Consider the following 18,188-nt stretch of genomic DNA (forward strand, 5'->3'; position numbering starts at 1 on the left):
ATGACAAAGGGAGTGGCTGGCATTGGGAAAACAGTCTTAACACAGAAGTTCACTCTGGACTGGGCTGAAGACAAAGACAACCAGGACATACACTTCACATTTCCCTTCACCTTCAGAGAGCTGAATGTGCTGAAAGAGAAAAAGTTCAGCTTGGTGGAACTTGTTCATCACTTCTTCTCTGAAACCAAAAAAGCAGGAATCTGCAGCTTTGATCAGTTCCAGGTCGTCTTCATCTTTGACGGTCTGGACGAGTGTCGACTTCCTCTGGACTTCCACAACACTGAGATCCTGACTGATGTGACAGAGTCCACCTCAGTCAACGTGCTGCTGACCAACCTCATCAGGGGGAAACTGCTTCCCTCTGCTCGCCTCTGGATAACCACACGACCTGCAGCAGCCAATCAGATCCCTCCTGAGTGCGTTGACATGGTGACAGAGGTCAGAGGGTTCACTGACCCACAGAAGGAGGAGTACTTCAGGAAGAGGTTCAGAGATGAGGAGCAGGCCGGAGAGATCATCTCCCACATCAAGACATCACGAAGCCTCCACATCATGTGCCACATCCCAGTCTTCTGCTGGATCACTGCTACAGTTCTGGAGGAGCTGTTGAAGACCAGAAGGAGAGGAGGGCTGCCCAAGACCCTGACTGAGATGTACATCCACTTCCTGGTGGTTTATCTAAAACTGAAGAAGGTCAAGTATGATGGAGGAGCTGAGACAGATCCACACTGGAGTCCCGAGAGCAGGAAGATGATTGAGTCTCTGGGAAAACTGGCGTTTGAGCAGCTGCAGAAAGGAAACCTGATCTTCTATGAATCAGACCTGACAGAGTGTGGCATCGATATCAGAGCAGCCTCAGTGTACTCAGGAGTGTTCACACAGATCTTTAAAGAGGAGAGCGGCCTGTACCAGGACAAGGTGTTCTGCTTCGTCCATCTGAGTGTTCAGGAGTTTCTGGCTGCTCTTCATGTCCATCTGACCTTCATCAACTCTGGACTCAACCTGATGTCACAACAACAAACAACATCTCTGTGGTCTCAAGTGTTTGGAGACACATTTACACCTTTCTACCAGAGTGCTGTGGACGAGGCCTTACGGAGTCCAAATGGACACCTGGACTTGTTCCTCCGCTTCCTCCTGGGTCTTTCACTGAAGACCAATCAGAATCTCCTACGAGGTCTGATGACACAGACAGGAAGTAACTCACGGTCCAATCAGAAAACAGTCCAGTACATCAAGAAGAAGATTGAAGAGACTCCCTCTGCAGAGAAAAGCATCAACCTGTTCCACTGTCTGAATGAACTGAATGATCGTTCTCTAGTGGAGGAGATCCAACAGTCCCTGAGATCAGGACGTCTCTCCACAGATGAACTGTCTCCTGCTCAATGGTCGGCTCTGGTCTTCATCTTACTGTCATCAGGAGAAGATCTGGATGAGTTTGACCTGAGGAAATACTCTGCGTCAGAGGAGGCTCTTCTGAGGCTGCTGCCAGTGGTAAAAGCCTCTAGCAAAGCTCTGTAAGTGTAGAGATAGTTTGATTTATTCATCATTATATAAAAACACTTGTGTCTTTTCAACAGGACAGAAAATAAATTCCTTTCTTCTTTAATTCGCCTGTTTATCTCTTCAGACTAAGCAGCTGTAACCTCTCAGAGAGAAGCTGTGAAGTTCTGTCCTCAGTCCTCAGCTCCCAGTCCTCTTGTCTGAGACACCTGGACCTGAGTAACAACAACCTGAAGGACTCAGGAGTGAAGCTGCTGTCTGGTGGACTGGAGAGTCCACACTGTACACTGGAGACTCTCAGGTGAGGATCCATTAAGCTGTTTATCTGATTACACTTGAACACACCTCCAGGTGTTGACAGTGGTTTACTGTGTGTTGTTGTGTGTGTTCAGTCTGTCAGGATGTCTGGTCACAAAGGAAGGCTGTGCTTCTCTGGCCTCAGCTCTGAGCTCCAACCCCTCCCATCTAAGAGAGCTGGACCTGAGCTACAATCATCCAGGAGCCTCAGGAGTGAAGCTGCTGTCTGCTGGACTGGAGGATCCAGACTGGAGACTGGACTCTCTCAGGTATGGAGAGGCTGCTGCAGCCACACACACTGATAAAGAAGGAGGAGCTTGAACATTTTCTATGACCCCATTCACACCTGATCACACCTGGTATTAACATCTGTCTCAGGTGATTAATGCATTGATGACATCAGATCTGATCACTCAGACCATATCCAGAGGTGGTGTAGGCCACAGTGAAGCTCCGCCCACTCCACTGACGTCCTCTGTCACAGTCTGACTCGTCCCAACACAGTTTATACCAGTGGTCCCCAAACTACGGCCTGCGGGCTCAAATTCCAACCGGCCCGCGGCCTCTGTCATCAAATAAATCAATAATATGCGGCCCGCCAGCACGTACAATTTTTTTCCAGCCTCGATATATTGCCATGTGCATGCCTGTTTGTTTTCCTTGTCTCTGGCCTCCAAACAGGCTGAATGACAAGAGGCTTCACTCTGTGACTCGGTCTCAGCACCTGGGCGCGTTTGTTCCATAGCGGAATGAAATGAAGGGAGTGAAGCCTCTTGTCAGTCATCCAGGATCTTTGTCTCTGTGGGGGGAGGCGGGGCCGCTACCACACACACACACACAGTGCAGCGTGTGAGTCTGTGGGGAGCAACGCAAGGTAACGGCAGTTGCCAACTTGGTGACTTTCTCCCTAAAATCGACTTTCCAAACCCTCTCATCGACTTTCTTTTTGACAAAAGCCACTAGCGACAAATCTAGCGACTTTTCCGGTGCTGTTTTACAAACGTTTCTGGTTTGGAGACTCGGACGTGAAAGCACGTCATCACTGCTGTTTTCATCGAGCAGCGGTGCTGCCGTGAGGTCAGTCTCACAGTGTCACGGAGCTGTCCCTGCTATGAGACCCGCTCCACGCCGCTGACACCCCCACCACACCCGTCTTAGAGCGACATACACAGCCTCAGCTCAGTCACTACTCACCTCATCTACTGACACGGTCAATATCTATTCAAGTGCAGTTTTGTTGAGACTTGATAAGCCATTTTATTTATTGTTTTGGTTGTGTGTGGTTTTATATTTGAGTGCATCTTTTCTTAACAGAGACAGGGTCTATTCTTGTTTTTGGTTTGATTTTTATTCAAGCATATTCATATTCAATTCAAAAATATAATATAATATAAAATATAGCCTAATAATGTTTCAAATTAACCTAGATATGTTTAAGCTTCCTTTTTCCCCCAGACATTTAGGCTATGTCATTTTATCTGGTCTTCAAATATGAAAAGCAGAGTGATTTTGATTTTTTAAAAAAACTTGTTTAGATTTATGTGAAGAAATGAAAAGAATTCCCTTTGCAATGAAAAAAAAGTATTAAATAGTTAATTTGCATTTAATGTTAATGGTTCAAAGGATGTCAGGCTGAAAGGTCGGCCGACCCGGCCCCCACACATTTTTACTTAACCAAATCTGGCCCTCTTTGCAAAAAGTTTGGGGACCCCTGGTTTATACTGAAGCCAAAATCTTTGAGTGTTTCAAACAGCTTCCATCAGTCACAGAGATGAACTACTGGGATCAGGGGCCTCATTTATAAAAATTAAGCGTAGCGTTAGTTCTGGCAGGCCATGACGTCAAGCTCTTAATCAGCACAGCGTAACTGTCTTCACCTGTGCAGATCAGCTGATGGCTCAGCTGACTCCCCGTGGCTGCTTCCTATTGGGGAACTGCATTCAGAGCGCGCATTTAAACTGCTCTAGCCCGACGTCACCTCCCTTGCTGCTGCTGCTTCCTCTGCCGGCTTTTTTGCAACCCACCTCCACCCCAGCTCCTCCTGTCATTGTACATGTTGGTTGCTCTGCTCTGTCTAGGTTTTCTTTGCTGCTGTGCTCCCTGCTTATGCCATTCATGATGGCTCGTGAAGGGCAGGGAGGTGTTCTTCCTGCCTCAGGCTTTCCACGCAAGCGCGTGGAAGAGCAGGGGGTCCAAGAACAGTACCATACCGCCAAATTAAACTTGTGCAAGTAGATAAATATTATTTTGACATAGTGGTCCTGACAGAACTGTGCGTAGGACAGATGACTACAGGTGGCGTACGGAGGAAACACAGGAAATGCGTGCGCACTAGGGGTGGAGCCGAACCCGAATACGGTATTCGGAAAGGCACAAATAACGTGTTTTTTTACGAATACTTATTTCGAACAAATACTTTAAAAAATATTTGTATTCGGGAACAAGAAAAACATCATATCAAAAACCTGCGTTTCCAAATGAGACCGCAGTGCATGCCCGGATGAGTGAGTGAGTGAGTGAGGTTCAGGAGTCGGGGGCAGGGGGGTTGAAACACTGCTGTTACGACTAGGGATGCACGATAAAAAATTTTTGAAACCGATAGCGATAACCGATAACTTTCTGCTTCCGAAGGCCGATACCGATACCGATAACCGATAACATACCTGGAGATAAAAAAAGACTAGTGAGGACCTAACATATATCATGACATCAATACTAAACAAACCAAAACAGTTTTGACTCTTTAAATGAAGATATTCTATTAACAAGCCTTTCAAACATTTGCTAAAAGATATCAAACAAAACTATTTGACATCTAGAATGAACATCTATTTAAATAAGCTGCATTACTTATTGATATAAAAATAAAAGACTCTAGAACTGATGCAAATACTTTGCATTATTTTATTTATTTATTTTACTCATTTAAAATAAATACAAAGTGGGAAAAGTGCATCCCACAAGTTAAAAAAGCTTGGCTGGTTCCATACAAATTAATAACTTTTCAGAGAGGGGAGGCAGACACAGAGAGAGAGAGACAGACAGACAGAGTTTGTGTCTGTGTGAGAGAGACAGACAGACAGACAGACAGACAGAGTGTCTGTGTGTGTGTGTGTGTGGTTGAGGGTGAGAGAGAGGGAGAGTGTGTCTGTGTGTTTGTGTCCCGGTGGCTTCTTACAGTACAGTTAGCTTTATGTTGCTAGCGTCGTTAGCAGCGTCGTTAGCATCGTCCTCGTCGGAGCGACGCTCATGTTTCAGGTGACTGACCAGGTTTGCTCGCGCTATTTTTCCCTCCTTGTGGAGCTTCCTTGGAACATTTATTACAGATATCCAGCGAGCTGTCTTCTTTATTACCGTCCCACATTAGCGCCGTCATGTTCTGTGTTTTCAAACCTAGTTTGTGCTGCTTTCACGTGTTGACGGAAGTTCCCTGTTCCCGTTTTGCGAGCCTTTCTTCAGACCTTTTCATGTTCATATTTCTATGGTTTATGTGTAATAAGGGTAATTGAGATAAGTCAAGTCAAGTCGGCAACTACCAAAATTATGACCGACTTGACGAGTTGTTTTCTGAAATGAGGGACTATTCTGATTTCAGTCAGAAAGTTGTTTTTCCGATTATAGGGAGGCCATTTGAACGCAGCATTCACTGCAGGCCGCAGGTCTCCTGTAGGAGTGAGAGCAGAGCGCTCTGAGTGAGAGCGCTTGGTAAAAAAAAACGACCCATACCGCAGTGCTGACAAATATATGTAATAAATCTTATCGGGCCGATAAGTTTATGATATCGGATTTATCGAAATGACGTCATAATTTCCTGATATCGGGCCGATAATTATCGGACCGATAACTATCGTGCATCCCTAGTTACGACCCCCCCGCCCCCGCAGCTGTCCGTGGTGTTGCTGAACCAGCTGACGTTGTTTACACTCTTGGCTTGTCTGTGAAACGCGCGCTGCTCAGGGACTGGGCAGATCTGTCCCACTTGCTTTGTTCCCCACTCCGTTGAGGGAGATCTCCACAGAGTAAAAGAAATACACGGGCGTGAGGCTGCTGCAGCCGGCAACCCCGTTGGCAGCTGACCGGGGGAGAAAAAAAATCTATGCTTGGCACTTTGGTTGGGTTTTAGGCAATGAAGAAAGAGACCAGGTAGAGGCTAGACAGGCCAGAAGCATAATGAGCTACTAGGCTATAGTTGGGTCATTTACAGAAGTTCTGTGACCGTGGAGAGCGAAGGTTCGTTTCTCATTGGATTTGTTATCTATGAAGGTTAAATAGAAAATGTAGCTAGGGTGCCCCGCCCAAAAATGTGGGGACATTTTTTGAGAGCCCTAAATCCAAAATGGCTACTGTCCGCCAAGCTGGAAATTATCTTTTCAATGGTTTGGCCCACAGTGCTGCATAATACATGGTTTCTATGACTATTTGGGTCAAGAAGTTCATAAATGATGTAGATTTATTGATTTGTCCTATTTTTGACCTTCAAATTCAAGATCGACGCCAATTTTTGGCCCTTTAAATGGCCATTTTTCAAAATCGTCATAAAGCCTCAATATTAGGCTCAAATGAAAGCTCTGCTCATACTGAGTTCAGTTTAGGACAGTAAAATTACAAGTAGGCCACATAGAAGTCATCTCAAAGGTCAAAAAGATCAAGGTTTGTGGTAAGAAACAAACTTTGCTGATGTTCTTTTCCGTTAGTTACCCGAACTGTGTTTGTCAGTGGTCCCATCAATTCATTATGAACCAGGAAATCATTTTACACTTCTCAATAGCATAAAATATCTCTAAAGTTGTCTTCTGCAGTGATTGCCAAATCAGTCAGCCCCAATTCCTCAAAGTGTCTCAGCTAGGAATTTTCCAATGACATTAGCGTGTGGAAACTTAAAGAGTGGGTAAACATGTAAAAAGCGTTTTTGCCATTCATAATGTCATTGTGGAGCTAGGCCTCAGAGGCTGTTTCAACATCTCTGTGTTCAGGATTTAATTGGTGGGTCTGAAATTAGGGCTGCAATATGAAAAACAGTGTAAGTGTATGCTATACTATATCATACTATATATTGTCATACTATATATTGCAATTAAATGACGTAAGTTAGTAAGTGACCGATTTTGTTGACGGTGCAAATCCATAATATGTCATGCTTGTGTAACATCACCGCTAGCTAATTGCTTTGCATGTAATCATGACAGCTCAATGATAATCCACAACCAGGTAATATTTTATGTGCACCAATAGGTGGTGTGCAGTCACATGATTCCGATGACGCGTGAAGTTCAGATGGGGGGCAGGAAGTGGAGAACGGTGATTGGAAATTAATGGAAAGCGAGTACTTAAAAGTGTTGGGTGAGCCTGCAAGTAGCAGGTATTGTCTAAAAATAGAAAAAGATATCGGATGTGATCCATACACACTGAGGAAAAGTGAAAAAAAAGGCAGCAGAGTGGAGAGACTGGACTGGAGCAAAAACCAACCGCCCCGCTTTCATGGGGTGTTTGCAGCTCGGAGCCGATCAGGAAGGGCGGAGGATCGGGTGGAGGATCGGACGGACGGTGGGTCAGTAAGACGGCCGAGGCAGACGGGGCGTCTCAGACTTGTGGCACATCATTGAAAAGTTGCATCTGCCTCGGTCGTCTTATGACACCTCTTCCTCCGCCGTCAGGCGGTGAACGGCCCCGAGCTGTGAACACCACGCAGCTGGTGGGAATTACATGCCATGTTTCAGTCACATAATGGAGATAATAACTTCTTTCTCCCTCAATGTTGTTATTATTTTGTTTTTCCCGGTTTGACTGGTTTGTACAGCCGTAGTAGCGCAAAACCTGGGCATTTTCCAACCGTTATCCTGTCGGCAAAACACTTCCTGCCATCCCATCCCATCCCATCTGCAGTTGTGACGTTCCATGTGACGTCACCTGCAAACCACCTATGTAGCTATGGCAAGGAGTTATAGACTGGGGTTTTATGTTTGTTTGCAATGTCAAACTTGGTCACATTTTTTCACAACTAAAGCTAATCCATAGCTGGTATTATCCCTCACAACAGGTAATACTGTAAATGGGTGGGAGTGACTGAGTGAGGAGGAGGAGGATTTCTTTTATTGCGGTGATATTGGTGATATTGATCAGGCCCGTGGGGCCCCTGTGTGTGGAGTTTGCATGTTCCCCCTGTGCATGTGGGTTCTCTCTGGGTACTCTGGCTTCCTCCCACAGACCAAAGACATGCAGGTGAGGTTCATTGGTGACTCTAACTCTGATAGGTGTGAGTGTGAACGGTTGTCTGTCTGTATGTTAACCCTGCGATAGACTGGCGACCTGTCCAGGGTGTACCATGCCTGAAGGCTCCAGCTCACCTGCAACCTTAGTGCAGGATAAGCAGTCTAGAGAATGAATGAATGTATGAATATTGGTCTGGGGCAGGGGCGGACAGGCCATCTGTGTATTCTGGAGAATCACAGAACTGCCTGTCCAGGACAGCCAGCGGCTGCCACACGGTCACCGTTTTTTTTTTCTTTTCTTTTTTTTCTGTGATCTACCTGTTGACCCTTAAGCCACTTGTGATCGTTTAGTTATGCTTGCAGACAGAGCCAGCCCAAAGCATAAGCAAACTTAACACCTGCTTAGGGCCCCATGCCCACTGGGACCCCAAAATACAGTTCTCTTTTTTAAATCTGTAGTGCGTAACTTCTGTCGATCCCTACAGAAATCCTGCATAATTACAATTACCCTTAGTTGTTGTTGTTGCACTTCAAGTTGTTGTTGCACATTTGTGCACTTGTGCAGTTTATTTTAAACCAAAGATTAAAAAGCAGATGATGTGTTTACAGCAAATGCATTGTTTATTGGTTTATTTTGTTACTTTTTGTAGGCCTTGTTCACAGTATCACACTTGAGTACTATATCATTTGAATGTTAAGTGTAAATCAACCCCAGGCTGCACATTCAGCTGAATTTGGTACCATTTCTGATTAAAAAAAAAACATAGGCTAGATAAAAAGAAGCCAGGCTAGGATGATGATTCGTAATGACTGATTAGAAAAATTAAATAAGTTTGTAGTAGGTGTGTAAATAATCAATAATCAGTATTATTGGCAGTAATAGTGGGCCCCAAATTAAAATTTTGCTTGGAGGGCTTGTGTGCAAAGTTTATCCCCGTATTGATTGAAACCCGACGTGGCCCAACACATGGGTGCTGAAGCCTGGACCCGACAAGCCGCCCGACTCACTAGCATTGGTTGAGTGAGGTATTATTAAAGAGTAAGGTAAGCTTTGTTGAATCACTGCAGAAGACAACTTTAGAGATATTTTATGCTATTGAGAAGTGTAAAATGATTTCCTGGTTCATAATGAATTGATGGGACCAGTGACCAACACAGTTCAGGTAACTAATGGAAAAGGGCATCAGCAAAGTTTGTTTCTCACCACAAACCTTGATCTTTTTTACCTTTGATATGACTTCTGTGTGGCCTACTTGTAATTTTACTGTCCTAAACTGAACTCACTATGAGCAGAGCTTTCATTTGAGCCTAATATTAAGGCTCTATGACGATTTTGAAAAATGGCCATTTAAAGGGCCAAAAATTGGCGTCGATCTTGAATTTGAAGGTCAAAAATAGGTCAAATCAATAAATCTACATCATTTATGAACTTCTTGACCCAAATAGTCATAGAAACCATGTATTATGCAGCACTGTGGGCCAAACCATTGAAAAGATCATTTCTAGCTTGGCGGATGGTAGCCATTTTGGATTTAGGGCTCTCAAAAAATGTCCCCACATTTTTGGGCGGGGCACCCTAGCTAAATTTTCTATTTAACCTTCATAGATAACAAATCCAGTGAGAAACGAACCTTCGCTCTCCACGGTCACGGAACTTCTGTAAATGACCCAACTACTATGTCATAGTTATTTACAGATCTCCAGTCAGGGGTTGATAAAGTTTATGCAATTCTGTGCATTAGATAGAACAGTTCTTTTAAGTAGTATTTGTTTTTAGTCTGTCTGTTCAATGTCCTCCAACAAGGACGAGTGGTGGTGGGGTTCATAATGTTCACAATGATATTTTGGTTTAACCATGGATGAGGTAATAGCTGTTATGTTATGTTTTCAATGACATTCCTTGTTACATGTTCATTGCTGGATTTATGGAAAAACATCAACCAATATTGAATATCCATAATTATTATAATGGACAATTAAAGAATACTTACACTATAACGTAAGTTAGAAGTGTAATGCAAAAAAAAGGATTTTTACACCTATTTTGAATTTTACTCGAATACAAATACTTTCCCCCCCTCAACAAATACAAATACAGATACAAATACCGGCTCCACTGCACACCCCTAGTGCGCACAAAAACTTTCAGATTTATAAAAGCGTGCGCACGCATGTCCTACGCCTGTTTCCATTTATAAATCACAATCAATACTAAAGTTGGCGCACGTGAAAAAGCACTTCACCCCGCCCATACGGTGCCTATATAAGGTCAGGGAACACCCTTGATGAATATTCATTCATACCAAATGAACCAATAGACGGCGGAAAAGGGGGGACAAGAGCCTAGGAAATACATTTCACACACGTGGAAATACCGGGCCGGTTGGACGCGCTGGTTCGGGTGAACAAAGGACTTCAGGGCTGATGCATCAGGCAGATGTTTTTTTTTGTTTTTTTTTAAAGGGATAGTTCAACATTTTGGCAAATTGGCCCATTGCCATAATCCCTATAGTCATAGCAGTAGGTTCGTTACCTTTATTTGTCGGTGTAAGCTATTTTTAGAACGGAGGAGCGGAGCGGCAGGCTGCTCAGAGCTACACTATGGAGGCTAATGGAATTTCTTGGTTTCCCTCATCAAACTCATCAAATACAAAATCCCAAAACTCCAAAACGCTTTCGTGGACAAGTTGTGAGCTGCACAATCACCACGCTATGAGATAATAATAGAACGTTACGAGACAGAGTTGTTTTAGAGGTAAATTCATGCAAAACCGCTGATGCGCGTTGCGTTCAGGGACAGTTTTTCAGCAAGCAGACTCTGTATTTACCTCGAAAACGGCTCCGTTTCGTAACGTTCCATTATTATCTCATAGCGTGGTGATTGTGCAGGTCACAACTTGTCCACGAAAGCGTTTTGGAGTTTTGGGATTTTGTATTTGATGAGTTTGATGAGGGAAACCAAGAAATTCCATTAGCCTCCATAGTGTAGCTCTGAACAGCCTGCCGCTCCGCTCCTCCGTTCTAAAAATAGCTTACACCGACAAATAAAGGTAACGAACCTACTGCTATGACTATAGCGATTATGGCAATGGGCCAATTTGCCAAAATGTTGAACTATCCCTTTAAGGTTCGGAGGAATTGATTCTGGTGCGTCCGGCAACTACACAAGGAAGTCTGAACTGGCTTGTGCGCTGCTCATCAGAAACCTCACGCCACATGAGCCACTGTGTGTCTTTCACAGTCACTCTCACTCACAATTATTAAAGACGCACAGTGGCTAATGTGGCATGAAGGGGATGGGAGACTCCGGGGCAAGCGGACCTACTGGTTTATTATGAGAAGCCCACGAGCCGGTTCCGACTTCCGTGTGCTGTGGCCGGACTCACCAGCATCAATTCTCCCGAACCCAGCAAAAAAAAGAAAGAAAGGCTGATGCGTCAGCGCCGATTCAGCCCATTTCACAATAAACAACACATAATGTGATTTATATATTTACATTACAATATAAAAAAGAAAGAAAAAAGGAAGCCCAAGGTGCTTTTGTGTACCCGAACCAGCGCTACATCTCTCTCTCTCTATCTGAATCCGGAATTATCAATATAAATTATGCCTAATTCTTCGTTTTTGCCAATATATCCTTCATATGGTTAAGGCAATATTTGATTATTTCACACAAATGTATCAATTTCACATATTTTCTTTGATTTCATCCCTCTGCTGTTGGTGTCACCGTTTCCTGTTTCTCCAGCTTTTGTGCGTACGGCAGGGTCAGAGCTGCCGTGGAGCTGCGCACATTCTCCCGCCAAGTTTGTTTTTTTATAAATCCCAAAAGTTACTTACAAGGTGGCGTACGCCTTCTTTTGTGCGTATGTAGCGTTTATAAATGAGGCCCCAGGAGTTTCTCCTCATGAATTCAGTGTCTCTTCATGACTCACTGTGTCATATTCAGGAGAAGAGATGTCAGTGATGAAACCAGCTGTTGGCAGCTGTGCTCTGAGTCTCTCCAGATGTTTTGATCAGACTTTATTTCATAGTGTTATCAGGAAGTGTTGGACCTGAACAGTCCCAGAGACTGTAGACACCTGTTGAGTGTGGACACACTAATAACAACACAACAACAACAACAATCAAACCATGTCCACTGCTCAGGGACATTCGTCTCCCAGCGTCTCCAACCAAGGAGGAAATAAGAGACAGAAACCAGGCGGCACCATCAGGTCTCTGTCTGGTCAGATATTGATGATCAATAATCAGCTCAGTCTCTCTGAGATCCTGATCTCGTCCTGATGAGATCTGTTGTTGTGTTGAGGAGACAGTAAATCACAAGTGTGACATCCAGATGTCATCACTGTCCAGAGGCCTGGAGCTGTCAATCAGAAGAGAGTGAGTGTTGTGGCTTTCCTTTGTGGTGTCAAAGCCAGGTGAGAGCATGAAAGGCAGGGTTTTGTACAAGAATGAACGACGGGATGTATCCGTCTCAAAAACAAAGGTTTACTTAAAGAAAAATCAATTTACATCCATCACTCCTTCACTCCTTCGAAAAACTATGTGCTCCTTATTACCACTCTCACATCCAACTGAGGCTGTAGGTGATGTAATCTCCCTCAAATTCTACTCTATAAATATACAACACATAGAACAGAATTACAAACTATGAAACAATGAAAATCAATCTAAATCTCAACCCATTTCTACATCTATACATTATGTGGCTCCTAGTGAGTTAGATTGTTAATTGTGTCTTGTCTCTTTTTGGTATGTAATGTATATTAGGACCCCCTCGAAAACGAGAGGATTCCTCTCAAGGGGTTTATCCTATTAAATAAAATTTCTGAATGAATGAATGAGTGTAGTGAACAGTGTAATAATCAGTGTTTGTGGCTGAATGTGTGTGTGATCAAACAGCTGTTTTCAGACTGTGTGTGCTGCTCAAACACGTCTGACTCCAGATCAGATGAAGCCACAAAGTGGCTCCTTAATGAAAGTCTCCAGCAGCTGGAGCTTCACTTCCTGTCTGAGTCCATGTGCTCTGAGCTGAGCCTGGTTCTCTCTGCTCTACAGTTTCTCTGCTTCCTCTGGACTCTGACTTCAAGTCCAGTAAAAATGTGTGGACAGGTTTGATGGAGCTCAGGACTGGTCCTGAGGACGGCTGCTTTGTTCCACATGATGTGACTGATCTCAGTGAGTCAGTGTGTTGCAGCTGATCTGTGTGAAGAGCAGAGAAGAACAGAGTCATTGATCATGAGATCCTGATCCGTCCTGTCACTGTGATCAGATGGTTTCTATTAGAGCTCCTTCATCCACTCACTGCTGCTGTGGCTCCTGTGGAAACCTGCTCACAGCCTCATTCTTCAGCTTCCTGGAGAGTTTTCTTCAAACTAACACAAGTTGTGTTCACACTCAGTGTTTCTCACTAAACTCACTGTTTCACTGAGCTCTAACAAACATGTTGAGTGTTTCGTTCCTCATCAAACACTAAAACCGTCCACTGTTCACAGCTGCACTCCTCTTCTTCTTCTTCACCTGTTGTGTCTTCATCTTATTTGCTGTGACGTGTGTTTTGCAGCTTGAGAGTCAGAGAGTGAAAGTGTGTGTCTGACACTGAAGTGACATCACATGGAGAAAACACATGATGAAGTGTTTCCTCCTCGTCTCCTCCTGCTCTGTATCATCACTAGATAAAGACTCCAGCTCCTTCTTCTCTGTGCTCAGTGTTCATCCATACATACCAGCCTCCATGTGAACACAGTGATAAAACAGTGTGTGTGTGAGAGCCATGTAATGTCCATGTGTGCATGCTGACAGAGAACGTGCTGCTCTGACCCCCCTCCTCCTTTCAGGGTGGAGCCTGCTGGAGTCCAGTGTTTGTCACCAGGTCCGAGCAAGTGTAAGTGTATTTTTACTTTATTTTTACTTACTTATTTAAAAAAACTGTTAAAAATAACATGATTCAGAAATATGACCTGGTGTAAATGTAATAAAACCACACGTAAAGGTGTATACACACACATGTGCATAAGTGTCTGCGTGTGTACATGTATGTGTGAACATTTTTGTTTGTATTGATTTCTATACAGATATTGGTGTTTATGTATTTATGTGTATATGTGCGCATGTGATAGTAAATTTATATGTGTCTATACTGCATGTAGCATGTCAACACTTAATAGAAATGTATTAAGATGATGAGTAGCTGGGCTGCAGCCGCTCAATTTATTTTATGTCACTTTTGTTGTAAACGTTGTTTGTTGATGTTTTTCTTCTTCTTCTTCCATTTCTTCTTTGCTTGGATGTAGGTACTATCTAATTTGTGAATTCATTCTTTGTAACAAGGGGTAGACAATATAAGTTCACTTCTTTCTGCCCCCTTTCATTCAAGAGTTACAGTATTGTCATTGTTTATTTTATTTTTTTGTTTTTATGCTCGATAAATGAATGAAATAAATAAATAAATAAACTAAAGTAACTAAACTTTGAGCAGCACATTCAACCATCTTCACACTGTCACATCACTGACGTCATGAGTCTTCATCAAACTGTCAATAACTGATCACATGATCAATAACTGCAGCTGTGTCTTGTTCTCTCCATCAGATTCCTGTCGACTCACAATCGACACAAACACAGTGAACAGAGAGATCAAACTGTCTGACAACAACAGGAAGGCGACACGTGTGGAGGAGGATCAGTCATATCCTGATCATCCAGACAGATTTGACCTTCCTCAGCTGCTGTGTTCAACTGGTCTGACTGGTCGCTGCTACTGGGAGGTCGAGTGGAGAGGAGGAGTTCATATATCAGTGAGTTACAGAGGAATCAGCAGGAAAGGAGACAGTGATGACTGTGAGTTTGGATGGAACGATCAGTCCTGGAGTCTGAGCTGCTCTGATGGTCGTTACTACTACGTCTGGCACAATAACAGACCGACAGACATCACCTCCTCCTCCTCCTCCTCCTCCTCCTCCTCCTCCTCCTCCTCCTCCTCCTCTGTCTCTAACAGAGTAGCAGTGTATGTGGACTGTCCTGCTGGCTCTCTGTCCTTCTACAGAGTCTCCTGTGACTCACTGATCCACCTCTACACCTTCAACACCACCTTCACTCAACCTCTGTATCCTGGGTTTGGACTCTGGTCGTCTGGTTCCTCAGTGTCTCTGTGTTGAGTGAATCAGAGTCTCCTCCTGTCACAGAAACCTTCTCACTGTTGAACAGACAGTTCAGTCTCTACATGTCTGTCTCTGTCTCTCACTCACGTTTTCACATTCATGGATTAAATCAGTTGGTTTTTTGAAATATTTTCTCAATGATTCTTGTAAACTTCTTCCTCTTACTTTAAAGATGGATGATTCATGTTCAACTTTACAGGCTGTTTGTGAGCTGGTCACAGGTAAACAGACACAACAATAAACACAACTGGAAACAAACATAATGTTGTAGAGACGCTGAATATAATGAATTACATGTGATTTCTTTTTCTTTGTGGTTTTACTGAAACATTACTGCATTTCCTGCTGATGCTAATAATGCTACTAATGCTTCCAGCTAATGATTTTTCTGTTAACATGCCGCTGAGGTCATTATTAAACTGTATTCATCTCTGTCCTGTAAATCATTTGATGTGAAACAATTAAGAAATATATATTGCTATATTGCTTATATCTTGCTTTTATAAAATGGTTACCAATAAAGACAATATGAAAGAGGAATACGCAATCAATTTCATGTAGTTTTTATTCACCCAGAAATATCATCTAATCAAACAGCCCCACTGTGAAAAAAATAGTCCCATCTCTCTGGATGTTAGATCCAAGTCTGCATGTCGTCTTTTCGTCCTCTATTTATAATAATCTGAGGGTGTGGCTGGTTGCTAGTTTGCTGGTAGGAGGTAAAGCTAGAGGAGGACGCCACAAAATAAATGTGCTGGTAGGATTTATCTGATCTGAAAACTGATCTCAGGCACATTTGGTCTTTACATGGATAAAAGGAAAAGGTTCATCTACCTCTTTATTTTGGCATTCCCACATAGGCTGTATGAACATATCACACCACCCCTTGTCATTAATACAAAGTGACATGTAAAAAAAATCCTCACATGGGCAGAGATCTTAGCCCCCTCAATGTTTAACCCAAAGTTAAGCCTATGATGCCCCCCACTGGTCAAAACAAGACACCACACCAACAGACACAAAAGCTGTTTTTAATATTTTATTCATGTATAAAATACATAATCTCTAATCTCTCTGCAACAAACGACAGAAACAAATGTAACAGTTTGGGTTTAACCATTTGTGTGTGACGACCTTCACACTAAAACATTGATAATAATAATCAATTGTTTTATTTTCCTAAAGTTTTAAAGGGATAGTAGCATTTTTTAAAAGTGGGGTTGTATGATCTACAAATAGCCCCTAAGTACTTTAATTGCAGTAGAAGACTCTCTGCACTCCTCCCGTTAGCAACGCCAGCCCATAGCCCTGCCCAGAGATTTACAACATACAGTGTTGTGAACAGATGCAAAGAAACGGCCTATTTTCACGGCCTAAAAGAGGTTTTACCTGAAAAAAAATACACAGTTCCATCATTCGCTATTACATATTTTTTTCCAGCCCTTCAAAGTGCAGGAAAAACACAGTTTTTATTTGGACCTAACCAACTCACATATCCCTCTCAGCGTTTTTCCTGCACTTTGAGGGGCTGGAAAAAATTATATTATAGCGAACAATGGAACTGTGTTTTTTTTTTCCAGGTAAAACTTATTTTAGGCCGCGAAAAAAGGCCGTTTCTTGTATGTTGTAAATCTCTGGGCAGGGCTATGGGCTGGCGTTGCTAACGGGAGGATTGCAGAGAGTCTTCTGCTGCAATACTTAGAGGCTATTTGTAGATCAACCCCACTTTAAAAAATGATACTATCCCTTTAACCTAAAATCTTCTGAGTTCAGAGTCAATTCTCTCTTAAACCAAACACCGATCATAACCTGATCAGACCTGAACTCATCAATAGCCCAATCACCAATCAATAGACGAACAGTGAAAGTGAATCAGAGTGAAACAGCACTGAGTTCAGACGTGAGGTCATCGATCAGTGACCTCATCATGAACAATAAACAGAAACTCTGAGGTTGAACCTTTGACCTTCAGTCAGACTGACGATCTGAACTTTCTCTTAAAGACACAGTGAACGTTTCTTTGTGAGGTCATGCGACGTTGTGATGTCATCACTCCTCCAGGCTGCCGTCGCTGAGCAGGAAATGAGGTCTGACCAGCGACAGCATGGGGCCCCTCGGGGCCCCGGCCAGACAGTACGCCTCGTCCGGCCCGACGCCCCGAGACCGCAGCGTCCTCAGCGCGGCGCAGCAGCTCTCTCTGCCGCAGCGCGCCGTCACCATGACGAAGCAGAGCGGGCTGTCGACCATGCCGAACCTCCGCCGCATCTCACCGAGCCGAGCCGACAAACTCTGCAAAAGGAGAGAGACAGTGAACGCAACCTCCAGGTCAGAGCAGAGGACGACCAGACAAGGCCGTTTTATTTGTATCGCCCGTTTTTACAAACAGTTTGTCTCAAAGGGCTTCACATCCCATCATAACAACATCCTCTGCCCTTTGACCCTCACATCCACTGAGGAAAAACTCCATGGAAAACCCTTTTAAAGGACAATTCCAGGTGAATTCAACTCGGGGGTGTGTGTTTTCCTAACATTTTAGGTCTAAAAGAAGGAATCTGAAGATTTTCAGTTCAGTTGCTCCTGTTTTGCGGTAGATGTGTCTGTCCCCGCATCGCCACGGCAGCGATGAATGGGAGCGGATGCAAGTTCCGCTGTTTAGGCTGTTTACATCCCTCAAAGACGGGATTTTTTTTCCACGGACAGCGTCAGATGGCGACTCAAACATGAACGGAGAAGTTTATTTACTTCAAGCAAGCCGCCGACATGTTTGTAAAACTCGATCTAATTCAAAGTCTCCCGGAGTCTCGCGCGAGACCCAAGTTGATGCGCTCGGTGTGTTCAGGTGCAGTGGGAAAGCTACCGTTTGTGTCATAAACACAGGAATATCAACTCTTGACTTGCTTCAAGTGTACATTTTCTTCCACAGACAGCATCAGGTGGCTACTCAAACATGCGCTGATAAGTTTTTTTTACTTGAAGCAAGTCAAGAGTTGATATTCCTGTGTTTATGACACAAACG

At 43.6% G+C, this 18,188-nt stretch overlaps 1 pseudogene across 1 annotated transcript in view; it reads left to right on the top strand.

Moving 5' to 3' along the window:
* Window positions 1–18,188, top strand: part of LOC310987928 — a 198,261-nt pseudogene that overhangs the window by 153,705 nt on the left and 26,368 nt on the right. Inside the window, exons 6-7 of the transcript in view lie at window positions 1,896–2,037; window positions 17,234–17,497. The product of the transcript in view is annotated as an uncharacterized misc_RNA (transcript). The remainder of the gene's footprint in view (window positions 1–1,895; window positions 2,038–17,233; window positions 17,498–18,188) is intronic.

This window comes from Trachurus trachurus (genome assembly GCF_905171665.1).
Source record: "Trachurus trachurus genome assembly, chromosome: 6".
Lineage (NCBI taxonomy): Eukaryota > Metazoa > Chordata > Actinopteri > Carangiformes > Carangidae > Trachurus > Trachurus trachurus.